The sequence below is a fragment of the Pipistrellus hanaki genome (assembly GCF_964339955.1).
Source record: "Pipistrellus hanaki genome assembly, chromosome: 8".
In the NCBI taxonomy this organism is placed as follows: domain Eukaryota; kingdom Metazoa; phylum Chordata; class Mammalia; order Chiroptera; family Vespertilionidae; genus Pipistrellus; species Pipistrellus hanaki.
In genome coordinates this window covers 12,443,467-12,457,826 of record NC_140510.1, presented here as the reverse complement: position 1 = coordinate 12,457,826, position 14,360 = coordinate 12,443,467, and the positions used below count along the sequence as shown (strand labels likewise).

Below are 14,360 nucleotides of genomic sequence, written 5' to 3'. Positions count from 1 at the left end.
GACTGCTGGCTCCCAACTGCTCACCTGCCTCCCTTCCTGATGGCTCCTAAATGCTTCTTCCTGCCAGCCTGATCACTACCTAACCACTCCCCTACCAACCTGATTGATGCCTAACTGCTCCCCTGCCAGCCTGATTGCCCCTAAGTGCCCTCCCTGAAGGACTGGTCACCCCTAGCTGCCCTCCCCTGCAGGTCTGGTTTCCAACTGCCCTTACCTGTAGGCCCAGTCATCCCCAACTTCCCTCCTCTGCTGGCCTGGTGACCCCTAACTGCCCTCCCCTGTAGGCTTGATCACCCCCAACTGCCATCTCTTATAGGACTGGTCCCTCCCATATGACCTCCCCTGCTGGCCATCTTGTGGTGGCCATCTTGTGTCCACATGGGGGCAGGATCTTTGATCACATGGGGGCAGCCATCTTGTGTGTCAGAGTGATGGTCAATCTGCATATTACTCTTTTATTACATAGGATAGAGGCCTGGTGATGGGTGGGGGCCAACTGGTTTGCCCTGAAGGGTGTCCTGGATCAGGGTGGTGGTTCTCTTGGGGTGTGGGGCAGCCTGGGTGAGGAGCTTGTGGTGGTTTGCAGGCAGCCACACCCCTGGCGACCCAAGCGGAAGCCTTGGTATCTGGGATTTATTTATCGTCAATAATTGAAACTTTATAGCCTTGAGCGGAGGCCAGGGCTGTCTAGGAAGCTTGGCTTCTTCCATCACTGGGAAAACCCAAGCCTCCTGCTAGCTCCATGGTTGCACCCATCTTGGTTGGGTGAATTTGCATACTCACTCCTGATTGGCTTGTGGGCATAGCAGAGGTATGGTCAATTTGCATCTTTCTCTTTTATTATTGTAGATTTTACATATAAAAATGATAATTCTACTTTTGTCTCACCCTTTAATACAATCCTCCTATATAATAAAGAGGGAATATGCTAATTGAGCTTCACACTGTTGCAAAGATGGTGGCACTCACAGCCAATAGGAGGGAATATGCTAATTGACTGCCTCACCCTCAAAGACGGCAAAGCCCACAGTCACAGGATGGTGGCTCCCAGTCCCCTCAGCCCTGCCAGCTGCCTAGGGCCAGCCCAAGGCTTGCACTACCCAACCACCCAGAACTGCCTGAGGCTCAGGTAACCAGATTTGGCTGAGGCTTGGGCTGCCAGCAGTGACAGCAGCAGAGGCATAATGGGGCATCGCTGTTCCCTGATTGCTGGATCCCCTCCTGTCCCTGAGGGCTCCCTAACTGTGAGAAAGTCTGGCAGGGCTGAGGGACCCCACCTCCAGTGCAAGAATTTTCATGCACCGGGCCTCTAGTTGTATAATATTTTGGAAAACATAAATAAGCAAAGATAAGTAAATAAACATTTATACAACCTTGCAAGTCAATCAGTAGCAGTTTATACATTTTATGTGCATTTTGTGTATGTGTGGAAATATACATAGGTAGAGATTTAAGGTTTTTTCTCCCCATAATATTATAAATTCTTAGCTTTATTTGCTGAAATATTTGCAAGCCATATTTTAGTATGTGAATTATGTGAACATACTGTGATTGAATTAACCATCCCACTATTATTGAACAGATTGTTTCTAGTTTTACAGTTGTAACTATTAGTTTGAATAACATATTATTAAAAACCTTTTTTAAAATTTATATATTGGATTACATAACTAATAAGTGATATTGAAATACTGATGGGTTGGATATGCATGAACTTTTGAGGCTATGATAGGGACTGCTCATTGTCCACCCACTTCCACTCTCTCCATGCCTGCAGACTGTCATGCAGTGCAGCTCTGGCAGTAAAACCTAACAGAAGATGGACCCATGGAAGGTTCTGTTCAGAGAAGACTGACCCGCTTGGCACTGTTCCCTTTGGCATTTAGCATTGGAATGTGATGAAATGTTGTCACAGGCCTGGAGTTTCAGCAGCTGCACATGGAAAATAAACAGCAACCTGGGAATGGCTCAGAGTGCCTGCACACAGGAACTGCATTGTGGGAGGGAGGGAGACAGAACAGGGAATGAGAATGTATTGATCAGCAGCTGCCATTCCATCCCCAGATTCTCCATCTCCAGGTTTCTCATTTATGTGAGACAATCAAACACCTAAATAGTTTAAGTCACTACCACTTTAGCTTTGCTATGGACAGTTTAATTCCTAATTTGTATAATGGGCACGAGAAGCACATCCCACAGCTGCATATTAAACAACCCGGCTCACTGTGCTCTTACCGCCCCTGGATGTCTTACCTGGCAACCTTCTATTTCTCCTTTCATATGGAACAATACATTTTTAGTTAAAATTGTATTTCTTTGATTCCTACAGAGATTAATTTTTATTCCAGAGTTCAGCTTGTTATTGTATGTGTTACAAAAGAACTTTAGTCAAAAAGCCCAAAGCCCATGTCATCGGCAGCTCCTCAGAAGCTTCTTTCTTTGCCTCCACTTTCTTCTCCTCAGCTGGGCAGCAGTGGTGGGGGCAGGACCTCCTGCTGGTGCAGAACCAGCTGCTGGGGCAGGTCCACCTGCCCCTCCTTGCAGATGAGTCCCCCAGGCCATAAATCTTGTCCTCTGTCACTGTCATGCAGGATAAGGGCCCCGTAGATGCAGGCAAGCTCCCAGCCAGAGGCCATGTAGTGGCAGAGCACCTCCCAGCAAGGTGCTAGTCGCAGGGTCAGGCGAGGGGCTCACCACAATGTGGCCATAGCTTCTCTGGGCCGAGCACCTTCCAGAAGCTGGGAGAAGCAGAGATTTCATTTTAAAAATATGATCATTTACCATTTGTATGTCTCATTTGCCTGTTTCTATTGGGATGTTTGCTTTACTAAATTTATAAAGGTGTGTTTTATTTTAATTGCGAGTATCAACTTTTGATCTTCCTTATGTGCTCTATTTCCTATTTCATCATTTATTACTTACCAATTATTGCAATTTTTACTTTGCAATTTTATTTATGTGTAAATTTATTACTTTCTGTTCGTTGTGATGCCTGTTGGTGTGTTAATGCATGAAAAAAAAATCATTGAAATGTTTCTGTCCCCAAGTCAAATACTGACATGTCTCTCTGGTTGTGTATTAATGCCACAGTATTTCACTAAGTGCAATTTAGCTGAAATCCATTTCACATAAGGAACATATCCAACTCAATATCTTCTCTATCAAATAACTTATTTTCAAATTTATCCTATATCATTCTGTTTTATTTTGTGTTTCTTGATCAGTAAAATCACACTATTGTAGATGTCTATTATGTACCAGAATTGCTACAAATAGAATAATGAAACAAACATCTTACCCAGAAGGGATGAGTCGTTTACTTTGCAAATAGGCAAATAGTTCATTTCAGTAAGATGTGATCAGGACTGGGAAAGGGATCCTCCCTGGGTACTTTGTCTTTTTCCCTTTCTATCCTACATGGGGTTACATGTGAAAGCAATCTTTCACATACTTCATCGTCTCTACAATTTTAGAAAATGTGTACGTATCAGCGCAAGGGATGGCAGGGCACACTGTGCCTGGTTTTTGTGATGTCACTGGTTGAATTACAAGGTGCCCTCTCTGGAATTCATCCGTGTGCCACTAGTTTAGCCAGGTCACGTGCAGAAACACCTGTGTTGGGGCATCCGCAGGATCTGCCTTGAAGAGAATAATGTTCCCAGAGGAGAAGATAACCATGCCATCAAAAGGTTCTCCGCAGGCTCAGATTTTCAAGCAAGATACAGAAGCCAGCAAACTGTCAGAAACCCAGCATGAGATGAGTCTGTATGAAGCCAATCACAATGCCACTGTCAGAGAACTCTTCTGCCCTTCTTCTCTTTCTTGAAAATGAACAAATATAAGCTTCCATAACTTTGCTTTATTTTATTATTATTTTTTATTAATCCTTACCTGAGAATATTTTTCCATTGATTTTTAGGGAGAGTGGAAAAGAGAGGGAGAGGGTGAGAGAAACATCGATGTGGGAGCCACACATAGATTGGTTGCCTCCTGCAGGAGCCCCAACCAAGGCCCAGGCCAGGGAAGAGCCTGAAACCCAGATACATGCCCTTGACTGGAATCGAATCCAGGACTATTTGGTCCACAGGCAGACACTCTCTCCACTGAGCTAAACCAGCTAGGGAATAACTTTGCTTTGTTTCTTACTCCAATGGCAACAATGTTCCCTCTTTTGGTCAAATTACCTTAAAATTATATTTTAAAAGGAATTTCTCTGTTTGATTTTATCTCGACCTCTGGGCTGTCACTTTGTGAGCTAAAACTTGTAGACAGAGTAATGTTGTGACAGTTGCCCTTTGTAAAGAGTGGTCCCAAGCAATGATTACAGAGTCAAAGGAAGTTAGGAACCATTTTGATGTTGAATCTAAAAAAAAAAAAAAAAAAAATGGAGTACAAATCCCCAAGTTCTTTGCCATAGGTTCCAGAGATGTACATATTTCTCAGTTTACCGATGTTTGACCCTGGACACCTAAAACTTTACTATTTGAAAAAACTAATAAACAGAAACCTAATTTAAAATGGAGTAGGGAGCCTAGGAGAGAGAACTCTCATGCTCATGCCAGCTCACTACTGACCCCTAAAGCCAGAAATGTGCCTTGCATCTCTGATAGGAAGAGGCACTACTGTACTGTCTTACTGTCTAGGCAGGAAGAAATAAAGGTTTCTCTTTGCCCTGTAACAGTCCAGTCAATGGCAGCTGGCCATAACTCAGCCAATAAGGCACTACACTTTAAAATTTTAGTCTCCTCCTAAGGACTCTTCGTTTACAAAAGTCCCTGGCACATCCATACAAGAGCCTTCCTCTCCTTTGTTTCTTTAGACATGCCTGTGGCTCACCATGAGACTCCACATTGTTCCTGAATGAACCCATTTGGCTGGGGAAATATACGCTCTCGAATTGTATAAGCTCAGCACTTCTGATGCCAGGTTGAGAACACTTAGGCCAAAGCATTCTCTTCTGCCTCGGTCAGGACTCACAGGGTGTCACAATGCTTAAAATGGAGGGAGAATAGAAATGAAAAGATCAAGGAGCACAGTGGTGTTTGCCAATAATTCCAACCCATTTATATTTCTTCCTCTCAACAGGGAAATCCCTAACACTGTGGCCCGGGTGTCTGTTAGCCATACCACCTACTGGTTCCCACAAGGCTGCACACATGCTTTTCTGGCATCTGAGAGGCAGTGATGGGGAAAGCTGCAGGCACCACGGCATGTTGGTAGGGTTGAGACAAAAATCCAGAAAACAATGGAGAGACAGAGAGAGAGAAACTTTCTTTTGATGGATTTGTTGAATGGTTAATATTTAGGTGTAATAATAGACACTTTTCTAAAATATTTATGAGGTAGACAGGATTTGCTATTTTCTAAGTGTGTCTATGAATATCACCACCTTTTGGAAGCTAAAAAATATTGCACAATGAATCTATATCATTGATGTTTCCTCTATCCTTGAATGCTAGCATTATAGATATTAGAGTGGTTCTCCAGTGATCAGAAAGTCACTAGTTATTCTTTTTTTAAATTTACTAATTGAAATCATTTAAGGTATTACCTAGTATAAGACTCTTTTTTATAGATGAAAGATTTTAAGAACACATCATGTTTATTTGGTAATTAACATCTAGTTCAATATAACCCTCTAATGAAGAAAAAAAAAGTTTAATAACTACTTCTACCATGGTTATTGTTTCCTAATCCTGGGCTCTTGCCACTAGACAAGGGTGTCTACTAGTACTTTCCCACTTTTTCTACTTGGTTCATTCATTCATTCATTCGACAAATTCACTCACTTAATAGAAAGCTGAATCTCTCCAACCCCTCTCATCTCATGCCAAGCTCACACACCCTTGCTCTGTTGTCTACATGTGCTTTTGCTTAAGCCCAGTGGAGGAGATAGAAACTTTAACAGAGTTCCAGGATTCACCCATGCAGTGACCATATCAAGAGCAGACACCAGGATAAGGTCGCTAAAGTCTGGGTATCTCACCAGTGATGCTGAATTATCATTTCCTTTCTCCTGCCTCATTTGAATGTAGGGATCTCAGTGCCCACCATAACCCACTATATTTATTTGTTTGTCTATTGATTTTTAGATAGAGATGAAGGAAGAGAGAAACATCGATGTGAGAGAGAAACATCAATTGGTTGCCTCCTGTATGTACCACAATCAGAGGTTTAACCGGCAACCTAGGTATGTGCCCTGACAAAGAATCAAACTCACAACCTTTTGGTGTATGAGGTGATGCTCCAACAAACTGAGCCACACCAGCCAGGGCACTATATTATTTTAATCAAACATTTTTATGTCATTGGTGGTTTGTTTGTTTTTCTTCTGTAGTTTGATGTGGTCAACTATATTCTATCTCCAATTTTGCTCTGATCCTTAGTATTGCCTAGTTTCTGTCACCTCCATCACCCTTTTTGTTGTATTCTGGATTTCTGCTCCAAATTATTGACAAAATCTGAAAAGTTGAGTTGATATTTGGTCCTGCATCAGGGACAAGTCATTTACTGCAGGCCCTTCTGTTATCCTTTACCCTTCCTTGAATTTATTTCCTGGATCTCTGCTTGACTTTGTTGTTTTGTTGTTGTTGTTTTGTAATATTCTTGAATTTGTATAACAGCAATACATAATTCTCCATGACAGCCACCACCACTCCCTATCACCATCTAACACGTACCAATTCTTACCCACCAGCAGGCATGGTGTTGATGATCTAGTATTTATTACCTCACTTAGTCTTTCTAAAATCAGTGTGAAGTAGCTACTAGTACCACTGTCCCACATAAGGATTGATCCTTATTAGACTCCTAAATATTTCTAGAATGACTGATGAACGGATCTTCATTCTACAATAGAAGAATCTGGTGCTTAGGAACACTTTGTACCTTCCCTTAAATTAGGCAACTAGTAATAACAACAGTTACCTTTTATCAGAAGCTTACTAGATGCCAGATAGTAATCCAAGTCTTTTACAAGTATCAGTCATTTTGTTTATTTTTGTGCTGTGTGTGTGTGTGTGTGTGTGTGTGTTTTCTGCCTCATCATTCCATGAAGAAAAAAAGGAAAAAGAAAAAAGAAAAAACAAAAATGGCTTCTGTGCTCTTAAAAGAATGGAATTAGGACTGTAGAGAATGAAAAGTTTTCCTCTATCTTCCTAGAATTGATAGTTGAGTCTGTGAAACAACTGAGAGCAGGCAGATTAACATAAGGAAAGGTACATACATTTGTTATTTTTAAATGTTATGTACACAGGGGCATCACGGGAAGAAAAAGGAGTAATACCCAGAACAGCAGTGAGGTTTGGGAACTTATTAATCATCTTAATAGGGGAAGGGGAGGGTTACAGAAAACCCTAATGGGAGAAATCTTGAATAAGTAGAAATTCAGGTTATTATGAAGAACAATGGTTACTTTTACAAACTACTCTTTTCTTTTTTATGTATATATTTTATTGATTTTTTACAGAGAGGAAGGGAGAGAGATAGAGAGTTAGAAACATTGGTGAGAGAGAAACATCCATCAGCTGCCTCTTGCACTCCTCCTACTGGGGATGTGCCCGCAACCAAGGTACATGCCCTTGACCGAAATCGAACCTGGGACCCTTCAGTCCACAGGCTGACCCTCTATCCACTGAGCCAAACCGGTTTTGGCTAAACTACTCTTTTCTTTGATCAAACCCCCATCATCCCAATTACAAATATATTCACAGAAATTATTTTTCCACTCAAATTCCTCAAGCATCTTTTCATTAGTGCGACTAGAGACCCTGGTCTTCTATGTTGATAATTTTCTAAACTTCACAATTTGATTATGTCATGGTACTTGCACCCTTCAGCAAATATCTTGTATTTATTTTTTTAAAACTTACTATATAGTGTTTGTACCTTGCAGTAATTTCCTGGATCAGAAAACACGACTTAATAAAATAGAGTGAATTTGCTGCACCTGAATTTAATAAGCAGTCAATTGAATATTATTTTAAGGATTATTGCATGCAATAATATATATTTTTACACACACATATATATATTTTAACATATATATAATATATATATATAAATTTTTATATTTTCTTTTGTTCAAACTTTACAAAACATCTATATATAAACACTAATCCTTTCTTCTTAAGTGAGTTTCCAAGGAAAGTCTTTTTTATTCAAGTTATAATTAATAGGATTTTTTATCTTGTTTTTAGCATGCCTGTTCCCTAGGATATACCTAAAGCTTTGAAACAAGATAACAAAAGGCATCTGAAAATTATATTTTACATTGGAATTCTGGGATGAAAACATAAGGCATTATTTACATAAATGTTGGTTATGCTGTCTAGTATTTTGCAGATTAGGTCATATTCTCTCCAGAGCTAAGCTGCAAAGTGTGATGGAAAGAACCTGTTTTTTGTTTCTTTGTTTTATTTCATTGGGGTGAGAGTAGTAAATAAAATTATTGAAGCTTCAGGTGTACAATTCTATAATGCATCATCTATACATTGTATTGTGTGTTACCGTCCAAAGTCAAGTTTCCTCCCATCACCATTTATCTGCCCTTTACCCTACCTCTCCCACCTCCTTTTCCCTCTGGTAAACACCATACTGTTCTTTGTCTATGGATATTTTGTTTGTTTTGTTTAATCCTGTCACCTATTTCATCCAGCCCTGCAGCCTGCCCCCATCTGACAAGCTGTCACTCTGTTCTCTATCCATGAGGCTGTTTCTATTTTATTAATTAGTTTATTTTGTTCATTAGATTGCACATATAACTGAAATCATGTGCTACTTGTCTTTCTCAGAACCTGGTTTTGGTTTTGAAGTTAGAGAAGTTACTGTGCTCAAGTTCTCACCTGCCCCTGGGTGACCCAAGCAACTCCTGTTACTTTAGACTAATTAACTTCTCCCCCAAATTAGGAAATGGCAATAATACATACTTCACTGGGTTATTATAAAAATGAGTAGAATAATGTGAAAATGTCCTTATATTTATACAAGAAGCATTTACTGATACTATGTTATATACCAGTTTACTAAGGATATACAGATAAAGTAGTAGCTTGTAAAATTTAAAGCAATATACACATTATGTAGGTTTATTCAAAGATCTTAGTTAACACATCATTGCCTGATATATAGTTTAGTCCTAATATTTAACTTCAGAGTTTCAAAATAATATTAATATATACTATACTGAACAGATCAAATGTGATCTGATTTGCAAAGGAGAATCAGGTATAGCAGCCTCCTTTATCTGCATCTTCTCTTTCCACAGTTTTCATTATTATAGTCAACTGTGATCCAAAGCTATTAGATAGAATATTCTAGAAATAAACAACTCATCAATTACTCAAGATTTATGTAATAAATAACATAATGAAATTTTGCTTCATCTTTCTCTGTCCTGCCAGGACGCGAATCATCCCTATGTCCAGAGTATACATGCTGTAGCTACAACACAAGGTATTTGGAGAGAAAGAAAGACCACATTCACTTTGCTTTTAGTACATTGTATTTTGTAATTGTTCTATTTTATTATTAGTTATTGCTGTTAATTTTTACTCTTCCTAATTCATAAATTAAACTTTACTGTATGCATGTATAGGAAGACAACATAGTATATATAGGATTCAGTACCATCTGTAGTTTCAGACATCCAGTAAAGGTCTTAGAACCTAGCCCTGTGGATAATAGAGGACTACTGTATATAATTTTTAACAATCTCCACCTTCAATCCTGCCCATATACTTTTTTTCTCTTTATTAACTTTCGAAGTTAATACAAAGTACACAGTGTTCCTTTCTGATCTTGCTTTTCCTTATTATACAACTGTTTTTGCTTTCTCAAATTATATGAATTAGGATGATGATGCTTCATTGTTTTGCTTATTCTGGAATTAAACTGCACAATGACAGAAAGACAACAAATTATCATTGTTGTGGATGTTACAGAACAATTGATGCTTGCACTTCATAAGAGGAAATGTCTCCAATGGCTATAATAAATTCAGGAAATCAAGCCATTTAGGAGTCTCAAATAGCAAATCTATCATGACACATTTGTTGTGAAATTGTCTCTGCTGTTCTGTTGATGTTTCTAAATGGCTAGGAAATGACTTCTGAAAATCCATGGTGTGATGAGCGCCAGGTAAGAACTATTTGGCATCTTTCTTCATGGATCATTTTCATATGGTAATTGGAGACTCCAAGCTCACCCTGTGTTTCCCTTTTCAAAATTAGGGAGCTCCTTGTGCTGCATATTTAGCATTGTATTGTCTTCCTGTTATCTTAAAGTGCTGTGCTGAGGATGTGGCCTTAAGGACCCCAGGGCTCCCTCAGCAGGTTCTGGAAATTTAGGAGTGGGGAAGGCTGCTCATATTTGCTAGAGGAAGTCATTTAGCTAGGTAGTTTAAGCACAATTTTATTCAGATGCTAATAGGTTATGTCCTGGCTTTGCCTTTATTTATTTGACTTCCTAAGTTTTAGTTTCTTAAATTATTTAGTGAAACTAGAAGCCTGGTGCATGAAATTCATGCGCTTGGTGGGTGGGGGGGAGGCTCCTCAGACCTGCCTGCACTTTCTCACAGTCCAGGAAACCTTGAGGGATGTCTCCGGGAACCCCATGGAAACACCAGACATCCTTAGTACTGTCTCAGCCACAAGGGGGATCACTGGCTGAGAACAATTGATGCTTGCACAATGAAGCATCATTCTGGGAACACACTGACCATCAGGAGGCAGCTTCTGCATTGAATGTCTGCCCCCTGGTGGTCAGTGCATATAATACCAATGTGTCTTTCCATGTTTGGTCAACATATTACCCTTTTATTATATAGGATAATCTTGGTCCATACCTTAAGTGGTTGTAATGAGTATTTAAAAACTCAGTGCAAGTAATGAAATGTTTACTAAGTCTGATATTAGCAATGCCTCAATACATGTAAATTGTTGTTTACCACAGTCAAGATTAGAAGTATCTTGGCAGGGCCTGTGACTTGAGGATAACAAATTTATCATATTTGGGAACACACAGGGAGTGTGCAAAAAACCAGAAAAATAAAACAAAAAAAGGAAGCCACCCAATTACCAAAGGGAGGAAAAATGTAGTACACAATTGTCTCATTAAATTGAATTCTAACAAACCTTTTAAATAAAGAAAAAAAAAATGTATGTAACTTATTTTAACAAAAAAGAATCTGAGAAACAAAGAAATTAAACAACAACATACCCAAGATTACATCGCTATTGTGGTGCAGAGTTAGCATTTGATCCTGTGTCTATCTGACTTAAAGACTTATTTATTTATTTATTTTTTTTTTTTCCACACAAACCAATATTAAATCTCAGGCATGCTCAGATTAGGAAGCTCTAGGTAATACATATGCATGTAAGCTCATGGCAGTGACCAGACTGCATTTGAGAGCACTGATATATCTATGACTCTTCAGTAAAAATTATTTCCACGGGAAATTTTTGGGGACTTTCCACCAGGGTAAGACATGAATGTCAGGGTCTCAGTTCATGAGTGTTTGTACAAGTGGCTATGACATCTGGGTAGAGAAATCAGACTGGTGTTGACAGAATATGCCCAAGAAGCAGAGCACCAGGGACTCTTAAACTGTCTCAACATCCATGAAAGCAATATAAAATAGGCACTGAAACAATAATGAAGTAATCATATTTATTATAGCATTGTGCTTCTATTTTAGACACTGTAAAAATGCCTTCTTCATAGGAACTCTAATTTTTATAATAACCCTGCAAGGCTGATGTTGGTATTCCTATTTTATGGAACTAAAATTTAAGGTTCTAAAAGATACTATAATTTGCCCAAGGTCCTATGATTAAATAATGGCTAAAAAATCATATATATTAGAAATTAAAGAGGCTTGGCCTGGAGGCAGGGCAACTGAATCCTATTCATAACTGAGAATTAGTAAAGCCTTCAGTTGGCCATTTTATCTTTCAATATATAGCAGCATGACATAAAGAAAGAGCACTTGACACTGGCAAACTATTTTTTGTCTCTAGTTTTGCTTCCTGTTATAAAATGCAGCCTTGGACATATCATCCAATTAAACTATTTGACCCTCAATATCCTCAGTTGTAAAATATGAGAATAATATTTCCGATATCTTCCACTGTAATAAAATAATGAATAGGAAATACATAAATTCAAAGATAATATGCAAATGTGACATTATTTTTGCTTGTCTCCCTGGAGTTACATTTGAATAAAATAGGTTAATACATATGAAAATACTATCCAATTCTAATGAAAAATCAAGAACCATTAAGGATAAGTTTAACCATTCCTGTAACATATATAGATGTAGAAATATTTATATGGAAAGGTAATTGGTCTGCTTTATGTTCTTACTGTTATATGATCAAAAGATTTTTAAAAACAATTATATTTATCATAAATTCTATATTTTTAGCATAAAGAAAACAATGGGGGACTTCCACTCAAGATGGTGGCACAGGAAAAGGTGGTGTTTAAATCCTCCCACAATCGTATAAAAATTACAACTACTCTGCAGAAATGCCATCATTCAGAATTGCCTGAAATCTAGCCAAATAAAAGTGCTCTAACTAGGGATTTGAAAAAAGAAGCCACCCTTGCTGGTTGGCCTAGTGGATAGAGTGTGAGCCTGCAGTCTCAAGGGCCCCAGGTTCGATTCTGGCCAAGGGCACATGTCCAGGTTGCAGGCTCAATACCCAGTAAGAGGTGTGCAGGAGGCAGCCAATCAATGATTCTCTCTCATCATTGATGCTTCTATCTCTTTCCCCCTTTCCCTTCCTCTCTGAAATCAATAAATATATATATTTTTTTAAATAAAAAAAAGAATCCTCATCAAGACTGGCAGAAGGGACAGAGATGCCGAAAGGGCTGGTCCAACACCCACATGTGGTGGATAAACATTGGGATGGCTGTATCAGTTGTGGAAGTCCTCCGTGAAGAGTGAGAGGGTCTCATCCACACACTAGGCCCCCAAACCCAGAGTCCAAATGCCAGGAGGAGAAGTTTCTACAACTTTTGGATGTAAAAACCAGTGGAAATTGTGGCTAAGACAGAAGTGTACTGGAGCCCCAGGCAGTTTCTCTTAAAGGCCCACCACACAGACTTACTGGGACTCATTCCCTCTGAGCTCCAGTGTGGGGGCATATTTTTCTTCCTCTACCTAATATTAATTTTTTAAAAGGTGAAGGGATTAAGAAGTACAAATTGGTTGTGAAAAAATAGTCATGGGGTTGTAAAGCATAGCATAAGCGGATATAGTCAATAGTATTCTAACAACTATGGATGGGTTAGATGGGTACAAGATTTATTGGTACCATTACTTAGCAAGTTATATTTAATCACTAGGATGTACACCTGAAACCAATATAATATTGCACATCAACTGTAATTGAAAAATAAAATAAAATGATTAAAAAATAAAAGAGCAGCAGGGACAGCTGACTTATTTAAGCAATATAATTAGTCAGCAATAATAATCAGATTATAATTCAGATTCTACTTCACAATTTTATTTCATTCCCCTACATAAAAGGATGGATTTTTATATCTACTGGGAAATGGTAGAAAAATTAACCTAGTTTCTTCTTCAGAGTATTTCTATTTTAAGAGTCATCTTTCAGCCTAAAACTTTTTAAAAAAAAAAATCACTTTTAACCAATTATTTTGGTTCTTTGATGAATTATACAACAGGTTTTCTTTGCTGCTTTGGTGGATCTGATTTCTGTTCTGGATTCTATTCTTGAACTCCTCTCTTTGATGGACCCAACATTCTCCGGATTCCAGACTCCCTTTCCTAGTTCTCTGTCTAGTAAGCCAAGGCTATGAAATAACCATTTTGCTGTGCAGTTCCTCAGACTAGACTGTGCTGTGTCCAAGTGGCAAGAGGATACTGAGAAGTAAAAAACAGTGACTCCCCCGGCAGAATTTTCTGGGCCACAGTTTCTCCGGTTGGAAAGGAGCACTTCTGTGTGTCAGGGTTTTCTGTGCCTCAGTGGTTACTGCGACCACAGCATTGCAGCTCTAGGAACAGGACTGCCCAGAGGGACTAACCTTCCTGTTCATTGGCCTTAGAACAGAGCTTCTCTTGCAGATCATCCAACCCTCGGCGGGTGCACACTGATGGCTTTATTCTGCCTTTAACGGCAGGCTGGAAGAAATAGGAGCAGGGAAATATAACAGAAATACAGGAAACTTACCATCATGTAATTCATACTGTTAAGAGTCCCTCTAGCAAATATATTTTTCACAGGTCTCTAGTTAGCTTAGCATCCATCCTAAGTCTGATTCTGTTATAATTATTAGAAAAGCCCAGAACAAAAAGACTTAGAACTCTGCTATATAATTCA

General features: G+C 38.9%; 1 pseudogene across 1 annotated transcript in view; it reads right to left on the bottom strand.

The window, feature by feature from the left end:
* Positions 1-1,493: 1,493 nt before the first annotated feature.
* The window catches only part of LOC311626596 (large ribosomal subunit protein P1-like), a 35,338-nt pseudogene continuing 22,471 nt past the window's right edge, over positions 1,494-14,360 (bottom strand). Inside the window, exons 2-3 of the transcript XR_014797064.1 lie at positions 5,128-5,194; positions 1,494-2,738 (exon numbers count right to left, since the gene is read on the bottom strand). The product of XR_014797064.1 is annotated as a large ribosomal subunit protein P1-like (transcript). The remainder of the gene's footprint in view (positions 2,739-5,127; positions 5,195-14,360) is intronic.